Consider the following 12,119-nt stretch of genomic DNA (forward strand, 5'->3'; position numbering starts at 1 on the left):
TGTGGGGTTGGGGGGGGGGAGTGAGGTTAGAGTAGAGTAGAGTAGGAGGGATAAATTGGCGGGTAGTGTCGATGGGAGAGGAGCGGGCCTGTGCAGTGTGGTACGATTGAAGTATTGATTGTACGTGGATGTTTGCACATTTTTTGCCTTTTTTGCTTTCTTTTTGTTGATGTCTGTAACTGTTTAGAATGCCGAAAAATACCTCAATAAAACTATTTATTAAAAAAAAAGTCTTGTAAATATACATTATTGTTGTTGTTGTACATAGAAAATAGAGCAGGAGGAGGCCATTCGGCCCTTCGAGCCTGCTCCGCCATCATTATGATCATGGCTGATCATCAATTTCAATACCCTGATCCCACCTTCCCTCCATATCCATTGATCGTTTTAGCCCAAGAGGTATATCTAATTCCTCCTTGAAATTACACAACGTTTTGGTCTCAACTACTTTCTGTGTTCATGAATTCCACAGATTCACTGCTCCCTGGGTGAAGAAATTGCTCCTCACCTCAGTCTTAAAATGTTTAGCCCTTACTGTCAAATTATGACCCCTTGTTCTGGACTCCCCACCATCTGGACATTTTTTCAGAATCTACCCTGTCTAATCCTGTTAGAATTTTTTATAAGTTTCTCTGAGATCCCCTCTCATCCAATGAACTCCAATGAATATAATCCTAACCGACTTAATCTCTCCTCATATGACAGTCCCACCATCCCAGGAATCAGCCTGGTAAACCTTCACTGCACTCCCTCCATAGCAAGAACATCCTTCCTCAGATAAGGACACCAAAACCGCGCACAATAATCGAGGTGTGGCCTTATCAATGCCCTATACAATTGCAGTAAAACATCTCTATTCCTATACTCAAATCCTCTCGCTATGAAGGCTAACCTACCATTTGCCTTGTTTTACTGCCTGCTGTACGTACGTGCTTACTTTCAGTGACTGATGCACGAGGACACCAAGGTCTCGCTGACTATCCACCTTTCTCAATTTACACCCATTCAAATAATAATCCGCCTTCCTACTTTTTCTACCAAAGCAGATAACCTCACATTGATCTACATATACTGCATCTGCCATACATATGTCCACTCACCCAGCCTGTCCAAATACAGCAATAACATATCTGCATCCTCCTCACAGCTCACCCATCCACCCAATTTTGCATAATTTGCAAATTTGGAAATAATACATTTAGTTCCCTCGTCCGAATCATTAACACATAAAGTGAACAGTTAGGGTCCTAGCACAGATCCCTCTGGTACCCCGCTATGTCACTACCTGGCAGTCGGAAAAAGAACCATTTATTCCAGCTTTTTGCTTCCTGTCTACCAATCAGCTTCCTATCCATCTCAAAACATTATCTACAGTCCCTACACTTTAGTTTTACATAGCAATCAGCTGTGTGAGACCTTGTCGAAAGTCTTCTGAAAGTCTAAATAAACCACATCCACTGGTTCTCCCTGGTCAACTCTGCTGCTAGTTACATCTCCAAAGAATTCCAGTTGAGTTGTCAAACATGATTTGCCTTGTAAAGTCAGTATAATGCTGACTTTGTCTGATTATACCACTGCTTTCCAATTGCTGATGTTATGGGCCAGAGTTTAGAGAATCCCAAAGTGTATCATAGAGTTCACCTGACCCACAACTTTTAATAGATTGTGGTATGGGGAGCACATGGCCCACTCTACAGGTGTGGTACAGCAGAAATGGAAAAGTATTTTTAAAAAGCAAAACAATATTTATTCTGTGAGCTCAGTAAACCTTTTTAAAACATACAGTGAACATCTTAGCAACCATCAATTCAAATACAACCCCCAAATAATACAACACTAAGTAACGCTTACGCTGTCCTTTTAACACCCAGAAGACTTACAAGAAACATAACCTTTAACAGAAGCACATCAGGTTTGCATTCACTATTGAGAACATTTATAATTCTGAGTTCACCAAATGATCAAGAGATAGTCTTTTCATGGCAGAGAGAACAACAGTACACCTGCTTTGTCTGGCTTCAGCTCCAACACTAAAAACAAAACCAAAAAGACATAGCCACACCCAAGCTTTTCTCAAAGTGAAGCTAAAAAATAGAGCCGGAGCTCAGCTCCACCCACACTCTGGCATCACTGCAGTAACATGAGCAGCCAAGCATTTCTTAAACACCCATTTCTTAAAGGTACTCTCACATGACACTATGCTATGAAATCCTTGAAAATGAATTCTAGCAACTTCCCTATTACCGGCATTAGGTTCACTGATCTATATTTCCCTGTTTTCCCTCTACCTCCCTTTTTGAATCAAAAGGCTATATTAGCTACCCTCTAAACTGTAAGAACTATTCCATAGTCCAAACAATTTTGGAAAATGACAACCAATGGATTCATTATTTCTAGGGCCACTTCCTTAAGTACTCTGTGATGAAGACTATTAGGTCCTGGAGATTTGTTCGCCTTCAATCCCGTTAACGTTCCTGAAACCATTTATTTACTAATACTAATTTATTTCAACTCCTCACTCAACCTTGTGTTTCTCAAAACTTCCAGTACATTATTCATGTCTTCCTTTGTGAAGATAGAAACAAAATACAAATTTAGTTCCTGAGCCATTTTTTTTGTTCCCCCGTTATGAATTCCCCTGTTTCTGACTGTCAGAGGACTACATTAGTTTTTATCAATCTTTTTCTCTTTACATACCTATTTATTACAGTCAGTTTTACAGTCAGTTTTTATGATCCCCATTAGCTTACTTTCATAGTGTAGTTTCCCCTTCCTAATCAATCCCCATATTCAAACCATTCTGTTTCCAACCTGTGTTGAGTTGACTGATCTCAACAAAGTAATCTGTTGGACACTAGTATTGGCTTCCATTGCGATACTAAGAAGAGGAAGAGTAGATAGAATTCCCATTCTTGGGAACTACTCCACGACATTTTCGTCGGTGAATATCAGCTGAGGGCAGGATTGGGCTTCAAAGTTGAATATTGCCAACATTCATGGTCAATAGTGGCCACTTGGATGAGGCATCAGAAGATGTCCATGAAACTCTTTCCAGCAAGGAGTCAGTGGGGGTAATTTTAATTAGCTTTATGTCTCTCTGATTGATCCTCATTGAATTCAATGGAATGCAAAAAATGGATGATGTGTAAAATGGGCAGCGGGCCCAAACTCACCCGTTTCCCATGCAGCAGGTTAGATTATAATTGGCCCCAAAACCGACAGGACAAAGGTAGGGAGAAAATTGGCAAAGAAAAGTTGGCAAGGAATAAAAAAAGACAAATTTAATAAGTCTGACTTCAAAAGCTTTAATAGCGGCTGGTATTTCGGACAATTATGTAGATCAAGTCTAGCTTTGCAGAAAATGCTTAGTGAGAAGAAGATTTGATCCAAAAACAAAACATTCTGTGTGACTTGTTCCAACAACACTGGTTGAATGAGTCCTTTCAAGTTTGAGAGATTCGGCACTGAATAATTTTAAGTTGAGAAATGTATTACTTGTTTCAGTATGATAAGCAATCTGTACGTACCCTGATATTCCACATCAATGAATAACAGAAGGGAAAAAAATTACTTAAAAAAAAATGCAAGTATAGTGTCTGATATACTTTCTATTCACTAATGCACGTTTAACTGTGCTAATGTTTTGAACTATTTTTATTTGGAAATTAAACTTACCTGTTAAAATATCAAAAACATGTCCAGGCTATTAAAATGGGTACTCCATTTATAACTTTGATTTATTACATTTCTTGATTCTTTGTTAGAGGAGGTCCAGTTAATTGTTCATTGTTCATACTTCATCTTGGCACAAGGTTGTAACATACTTTCTTTTAAAACATCTGAATACAGAAATAAAACTATTGGTATTGTACATTGTACAAGGTGAAACTTACATTAAATCCCAGTGATTTAAGCTCTGATTAATTTAGGTTAACTAATATGCTTATTGAAGTATGGTGCCCAGAATTCAATGCTATTATGCTCGGGCCTAATCTGTGTTTTATGAAGATTTAGCATCACATTTGCCTTTGCATTCTATCCCACTATTAATAAAGCCAATGATCCCTTAGCTTTTTGAGCAGCTTTCTAATTTCTGTAGTCCCTTTAAGATTAGTTTACATTTGAATGAATTCTCCACCTCCCCAGCCACATGTTCCTCGATGGCGACCCGATGCTGGCAGTGGGATTCTCCCTTCCCGCTGCCAGCCAATGGGATTTCCCATTGTAGCCACCCCAAGCCGCCGGGAAACCCATGGGAGCAGGTGCTCTGCCGGAGGATCGGAGAGTTCCGGCAACAGCGAATTCACCCCATTGTCGTGCCTCATTCATCCTACGAAATGCATCACTTTGCACTTCTCTGCGTTTAACTACATCTACCATATGCCAGATCATTTCACCAATCTGTGCCCTCCTGAAGTCTGTTACTATTTGTCTTGTTGTTCACCACATAACATTGATGCAGCTTGTGATATAACCATTCTTGAATAATTGCTGCTGAATAACTACCTGAAAATATATCATGCTAAGTAATTCTTCACAGTCGCAACTGAACAATGAAAGTTAACTGCAGGACAGATCAAATTTGTTTCTAAATCATTCAAATGTGTAGATAAGTGAGAAGGGGCATATGGCTTTCATGAAGAGATGAGTAAATATTAGGATTGATTACATTTTTTCAGTAAATTCATGGGATGTGGACTTCGCTGGCTAGGGCTACATTTATTGTCACATCCCTAATTGCCCTTGAGAAGATAGTGGTGAGCTGCCTTCTAGAAACACTGCTGTCCAAGTGGTGTAGGTACCTACAGTGCTCTTAGACAGGAAGTTCCAAGATTTGAACCCAGCGACAGTGAAGGAACAGCGATATATTTCCCAGTCAGAATGGTGAGTGACTTGGAGCGGTCATTCCAGGTTGTGGTGTTCCCATGTTCGTACTACCCCTGTCCTGTTAGATGGCAGCATTCATGGGTTTGAAAGGTGCTGTCTCAGGAGCCTTGTGGATTACCTGCAGTGCAACTTGTTGATGGTACACACAGCTGCCACTGTACATTTGTGGTAGAGGGGACTGAATGTTTGTGAAGGAGGTACTTTGTTCTGAATGGTCTTGAGCTTCTGGAGTGTTGTAACTGTACTTATTCAGATAAGTGGAGATTATTCCATCATACTCATGACTTGTGTCTTGTATTGAAGCTGTACTCATCTAAGCAAATGGAGAGTATTCTATCGCACTGCTGGCTTGAGTCTTGTGGATGTTGGCCAGGCTTTTGGGAGTCAGGAGGTGAGTTACTCACTGCAGGATTCCTCATGTCTGACCTGCTCATGTAGGCACAGTATTTATATGGCTATCCTGCTCAGTTTATGGTCCATGGTAACACCCAGGGTGTTGATAGTGGGGGATTAAATTATGGTAATGCCATTGAATGTCAAGATGTGATGGTTAGATGCTCTCTTATTGTAGATGCTCATTGCCTGACACTTTTTTGGGGCAGGGATGTTACTTGTCCTTTGCCAACCCAAGCCTGTATATTGTCCCGGTCTTGCGGCATTTGGACATGGACTGGTTCAGGATGTGAGGAGTCAGTAATTGGACTGAACATTGTGCAATCAGTGAACATCCCCACTTCTGACATTATATTGGAAGGATGCTCATTGATGAAACAGCTGAAGCTGGTTGGGCAAAGGAAACTACCCTGAGGAACTCCTGCAGTGATGTCCTGGAACTGAGAGGATTGACCTCCAACAACCACAACCATCTTTCTTTATGTTAGTTAGGACTCCAATTAGTGGAGAGTTCAGCTCTTTTGCTCATGTTTGAACTAAGGCTACAATGAGGTCAGGAGTGGAGTGACTTTGACAGAGCCCAAACTCTGTGTTAATGAAGAAATAATTCCTAAGCAGGTATTGATTGAGAGCACTGTTGACCCCTTCCATCACTTTACTGATGATCAAGAGTAGACTGATAGGGTGGTAATTGGCTTAATTGGATTTTTCCTGCTATTTGTGGACAAGACATACCTGGGCAAATTTTCGCAATGCTGGTAATGCTGTGGTTGTACTGGAAGAGTTTGATGCGGGTGCGGCAAGTTCTGGAACACAAGCCTTTGGTACTATTGCCTGAATATTATCATGGCCCCTATGACATCTTTTGATTTGACATCAGATATGACATCTTTTGGATGCAATGTTAAGCCAAGGCCGCATCTGCTCTCCCAGGTGAATGTAAAAAATCCCGCAACCCTTTTTTGAAAATGAGCAGGAAAGCTGCGCCAAATGTCCTAGCCAATCCTTCAATCAACATCACTAAAGAAAAGAAATCTGGTCATTGTCATGTTGCTGTTTGTGGGTTCTTGCTGTACATAATTTGGTTTCAATGTCTCCTACATTACAACTGCGACTACACTTCAAAAAATACTTTCTTGGGTGTAAGGTGCTTTAGGATGTCCCAAGGTTATGGAAGGGGATTTGTGCATGAATTCTTTCTCTACGTTTCCTTCACGGTGAAGGTTCAATGTGATTATGTGGGCATTCTATTGTGAATCAAACTTATTGAATGATTCTGACTTCTTTCTCAAAATGCTGATAAATATTCACCGAAAACATGGGTGGGAGGGGGCGGGGGGGGGGGGGGGGGGGGGGGGGGGGGGGGGGGGGGGGAGAATGAGTTAATTTCAATCCCAGGATGTTGAGCAACCCACTGGCAGCCAGCCTTTGCCTTCATGGGAGAATTCCCACTTCTGAGTTAGAAGGATTCAAACAATATTTCTTGGTGAATGGAGACTGGAACCTTTGGGTGACCTGTACGGCTTCCTGTGATTAGAGAAGATAAAGTATGAGTTAAGGGGCTCTTCAAGGGGTTTGAGGAAAGGTGGGGTATGTTTGTGACTGTGTTTGAGGGGATGTTCGTTGTGGGGGAGGGGGGGTTGAAAAAGAGGACAAATCTGCACAGACTGTATAGTTGATTGTAGGGAAGCGTGTTTCCCGGGGTGTTTGTTCGCTGTAACCTGTTTTGATACATGTTTATAATAAAATTAAATTTTTTTAAAAGACTGGAATTTGGTTCTAAATTCTGACCTGACAACCAGAGGGATACCTTGTGGCTATGGATCCCTCTACCATACCTCTAATAGAATAAAGGCGGTTGCGGCCATAGAAGGAGCAATTGAGTCGCAGTGTTTCAGCCTGTTAATTGATCTTGTAAATCCTTCCACTGCTTCGCGCTATTCTCCAAAGGAGGGCTGTGAAGATACAAAAACAACCGTGACCCAATTCGCTGGATGCTGCTTAAAGATTACCAAGAAATTATATATTTTTTATTCCTATACCCAGGATGAATATTTTGGCTCTCCTGGGCCTGCAAATAACCTCCAGTTGTTATTGACCTGTGCAAGATTACCCTGTCCCAGATCCTCCTTATATTGTCTGCTCGTTGCCCACCATCTCCTCCATGGGACTGATCTGTCTCCATGTTGAGTTGGCCAATTTCTCACCTTTCAACAGCCAGTAAGCTGCAGTGGGGTGTCTATTTAGCACCCACAACAGTCAAATGAAACCTGAACATGAAGAAAGTTCAGGCCCAGACCTGATACTGACTTTGGATGGTCAGTGTGGTTATTCCATTGACCTTTGTCTCTTTCGAGTGGAAGTGGAAGATCAGTCACTAAAATGTTCTGCGTTGTGTGTAATGTGTTCCAATTAAATTGTGAAGCAATTATCTATAATGTAATAGTACCGTGTAAATGATATATTGAAAAAGTTGGCAAGAGTTCTGATCAGAGCTACAAGAAAACCGACTTGGCATTGCCTACCAGCAGGCCAGCCATTCCAGGTTTCACATGCAATCTGATGGCCAAAGAAAAAGCTCATTCCTCTCAACTTGTCTCATGTTGCAGTTTTCAGGGATTACAGCCTTTATTCCAACCTATGTTGAGTCATCACTGGACCCTCCACCCAACACCATCCTGACAGTCACTCAAAAGATATGTGATCTGGTTGAACAGAGCTAAAGCTCTTCGTGACTTATGAATGTAAAGCATTTCAAAACCTGCCTGCTACAACTCCGGGGAAAGGTGCAAATTTCTGCAGCTACTTAACTGATGGATCATCAGTGAGTCAGGAAGAGCTGATTATGTGAAGGCACGATTTTATGAAGCTTCCAATATTTGTTGTAATCTTTTTACAAAGGGGAGCAGCCCAGATGCTCAGGTGCAAATATGATTAGAAATATGTTAGTCTGGGCAGCACGGTGGCACAGTGGTTAGCATTGCTGCCTCACGGCGCTGAGGACCTGGGTTTGAATCCCGGCCCTGGGTCACTGACGGGTGGAGTTTGCACATTCTCCCCGTGTTTGCATGGGTTTCACCCCCACAACCCAAAGATGTGCAGGGTAGGCGGATTGGCCATGCTAAATTGCCCCTTAATTGGAAATAATAATTGGGTACTCTAAATTTAAAAAAAAAAGAAATATGTTAGTCAGTTATGCAAAAGAGCAGATAGTCATCTCTGTGGACCAGTCTTTTCAGGTCAGGCATTTCCCTTGTTGGAAATGCAAAAATGACTACCCTGTTAGTCAGAGAATGAATAAAACCCCACAAATGAACATCAATCATTTTGAATATGAGCAGAAGCTGTAGATAGAATTATACTTTCAAAAGGTGTCATTTTTAATAATGTTTTTAATTTGTTAATATATACCCTTATTTTTTTGCTCGTTATATGTTCAATGAAATTGTTTATGTTGAACAATAACATATGGGACAGTGGTAAGGTATGATATTCTGCTTATGGTGTTAAGTATTGAGATAGTGGTGTAGCGGTAATGTAACTGGACTAATTACCCAGAGATCTAGGCTCCAGGAATATGGGTTCACATTCCACTGCTGCAGTTGGTAGAATTTAAATTCACTTTTTTAAAAAAGTCTGAAATTGAAAGCTAGTCCGAGTAATGGTGACAATAAAATTATTATTGATTGTCATAAAAACTAATTTTACTGTAACCTTTAGAGAATGAAATCCTCTGGGGCCAGAGGGCACCTAGGTGGGCACTCAAAATACTCATGGCCCTAAGTTCACAGTGGGCTGTTAGCGACATGCGCAGCTGCATAACTGCCTTTCAGGCTACGGCAATGGTGATCCATGCCCATCCACCCTGCCCCACAGCCCACCTCCTGGCCACCCATCACTACAAGCCCCCCCACTTTGGCAGAAGTCCCCTAGCCAGTAGCACAACTGTCAGCAAACTATGGCAATGTTGGACCCTTTCTGTACCCTCTCTCTCTCCTTCAGCAGCCAAGGCGCCTGTTTCATGATTTTCAAAAGCACAAGAGAACCACGCTGTCGGGAACTTGGCCCATCGGAGGAGGAGAATCACGGAGGCCCCGGAGAATACTAATGATATGCAAACAGTGTTTACTACATGTGCGTTCCAGACCGCATTGATGCCACTGTCGAGGTTACGGAGAATTGCGATTTGGTGTCAAATCGCCACCTGCCGCGATTTTGGCATCGGAACCTATTTTCCGCCAAATCGCATTTCCTGATTTCATCGTCAGCCAACGGAGAATCCCACCCCTTGATTTTAAAATTAGTATTCTAGTTTTTAAATAGCTCCGTGGCCTTTCCCCTTTCAATTCTGGAATATCCTCCAACTGCACAACCCTCCCAAGACATTTGCACTCCTCTCATTCTGGTCTCTTGTGCTTTCCCAATCATATATGCACCATCATTGGTGACCATGCCTTCAGTTTCTGGGCCTCTCCATCATTCTACCTTGCTTGCCTCATTTAAGACATTTCTGAAAGCTTAACAGCGTCAGGGTCCCAGGTTCAATTCCCGGCTTGGGTCACTGTCTGTGCAGAGTCTGCACATTCTCCCCGTGTCTATGTGGGTTTCCTCCGGGTGCTCTGGTTTCCTCCCACAATTCCTGAAAGACTGCTGTAGATAATTTGGACATTTGGAATTCTCCCTCAGTGCACCTGAGCAGGTTCCCGAGTGTGACGACTGGGGGATTTTCAGAGTAAATTAATTGCAGTGTTAATGTAAGCCTACTTGTGACAATAAAGATTATTATTATTAACCAAGTTTTTGCTCATAGGTCCTAATATCTCCTTATGCGGCACGGTGCCATACTTTGTTTTGTGAAGCATTGAGATGTTTCATTACATTGAAGGTGCTACATAATGTCTTCTTCTCCTTCGGGCATTTCCTCATTTGGGATTAATGGTGATTTACTTCCACCCCAGTTCAATAGGTTCTGAGATGGCTCATATGTTCAGTGCACAATCTGGAGACTTTCGTAGAATCATAGAATTGTCACAGTGCAGAAATAGACTATTCGGCTGATCAAGTCTGCAACAACCCTCTGAGAGAGTACTCCACCCCAAGCCCACACCCCCATCCTATCCCAAAAATCCCTTAACCTAACCTACACATCTTTTTTGGACACTAATGGGCAGTTTAGCATGGTCAATTCACCTAACCTGCACATCTTTGGATTGCGGGAGGAAACAGGAGCACCCGGAGGAAACCCACGCAGGCATGGGGAGAATGTGAAAACGCCACACACAGTGACCCAAGGCCAAATTGAAACCGGGTCCCTGGAGCCCTGAGGTGGCAGTGCTAACCATTGAGCCACCATTCTGCCCAACTTTGCAGATGGTGCTTGATGGATCGGGCAACTAGATGCTAGAAGGTTTGTATCCGCTCTCTGATGCCTTGACTTCACTTTTGCACATTTCTGACAAAGCCTATCAATGTGTTCAATGCCTTCCCAAATGAACCTTTTCCATTTTGGTCTGTCACAAACCAGTGGCTCCCATGAGTCGGCGGCAATGTCTGATCTCTTCAGTGAAGCTGAAGCATTTCTGCTGTCCTTCTGCAGTTCCGAGTAGAACAATTGCTTCTGGAACATGGGCCGGGATTCTCCCCTACCCGGCGGGCGGGGGGTCCCGGCGTGATGGAGTGGCGTGAACCACTCCGGCATCAGTCCGCCCCAAAGGTGCGGAAGTCTCCGCACCTTTAGGGGCCAAGCCCTAACATTGAGGGGCTAGGCCCTCGCCGGAGTGGTTGGCGCTCCGCCAGCTGGAACGGCCTTTGGTGGCACGCCAGCTGGGGCTGAAGGGACTTCGCCGGTCGGCGGAAGTCCCCGCATGCGCCGGAGCGCCAGCGGCTACTGACACCAATCATGAAGACCATGGCGAAGGCGGAAGGAAAAGAGTGACCCCACGGCACAGGCCTGCCCGCCGATCGGTGGGCCCCGATCACGGGCCAGGCCACCGTGGGGGCACCCCCGTGGACAAATCGCCCCACGCTCCCCCAGGACTCTGGAGCCCGCTCGCGCCGCCTGGTCCTGCCGGTAAGGTAGGTGGTTTGATCCACACCGACGGGACCTGCATGACAGCAGCGGGATTTCGGCCTATCACGTGCCGGAGAATCGCCGGGGGTGGGCCCCGCCGACCGGCGCGACACGATTCCCGCCCCCGCAGAATCTCTGGTACCGGAGACTTTGGGACACGGAGGGGGCGGGATTGACGCCCGCCCATGGTGTCAGGCACATGAATAACATGTCCCGCCTGCTGGAGCCGATTCGGAGTGATTCACACCTCAACGGCTTGGGAGAGGATGCTGTTTTTGGTTTGCCTTTCTTGCTCCTGGATTTGGAGGATCTTGCTGCTGGTGACATTTCCCAGTGCTTTGAAGTGTCTTCTGTAGGTTGTCCAAGTCTCTGAACCATATAAGGAGTGTGGAGATCACTGCTGCCTGGTAAACCATGAATTAGTCCCAGGTTTCGGATCCTGGCCCTTAAATATTGATTTCCTCATTCAGCTGAAGGCTCAGCTGACACATCAGAGGTGATGATGGATTTTGTCACCTCTTATGTATGAATAATAATCTATATGAATGTCGCAAGTAGACTTACATTAACACTGCAATGAAGTTACTGTGTAAATCTGTTGTTGTTCGCAAAATTGTAAACTCAATGGGAACATGCCCATATTTCTGGCAAAACAGTGTAAGTGGCCGAAGAGAAAAGATTTACAGTTGGTTAGAAATATTGATAAATCACCGGAATGAGTTCTCACTATTCCTCATTCACTTCTTTCTGCAGTACTGTATCTAAATAT

General features: G+C 43.6%; 1 long non-coding RNA gene across 1 annotated transcript; it reads right to left on the reverse strand.

The window, feature by feature from the left end:
• Positions 1–3,706: 3,706 nt before the first annotated feature.
• On the reverse strand, positions 3,707–7,229 carry LOC119970042. Its single transcript, XR_005461531.1, has 2 exons — positions 7,072–7,229; positions 3,707–3,839 (listed from the first exon to the last, which is right to left on the reverse strand). It is a non-coding gene; the product is annotated as an uncharacterized LOC119970042 (long non-coding RNA).
• Positions 7,230–12,119: the final 4,890 nt, after the last annotated feature.

The sequence above is a fragment of the Scyliorhinus canicula genome, chromosome 8 (assembly GCF_902713615.1).
Source record: "Scyliorhinus canicula chromosome 8, sScyCan1.1, whole genome shotgun sequence".
NCBI classification, from domain to species: domain Eukaryota; kingdom Metazoa; phylum Chordata; class Chondrichthyes; order Carcharhiniformes; family Scyliorhinidae; genus Scyliorhinus; species Scyliorhinus canicula.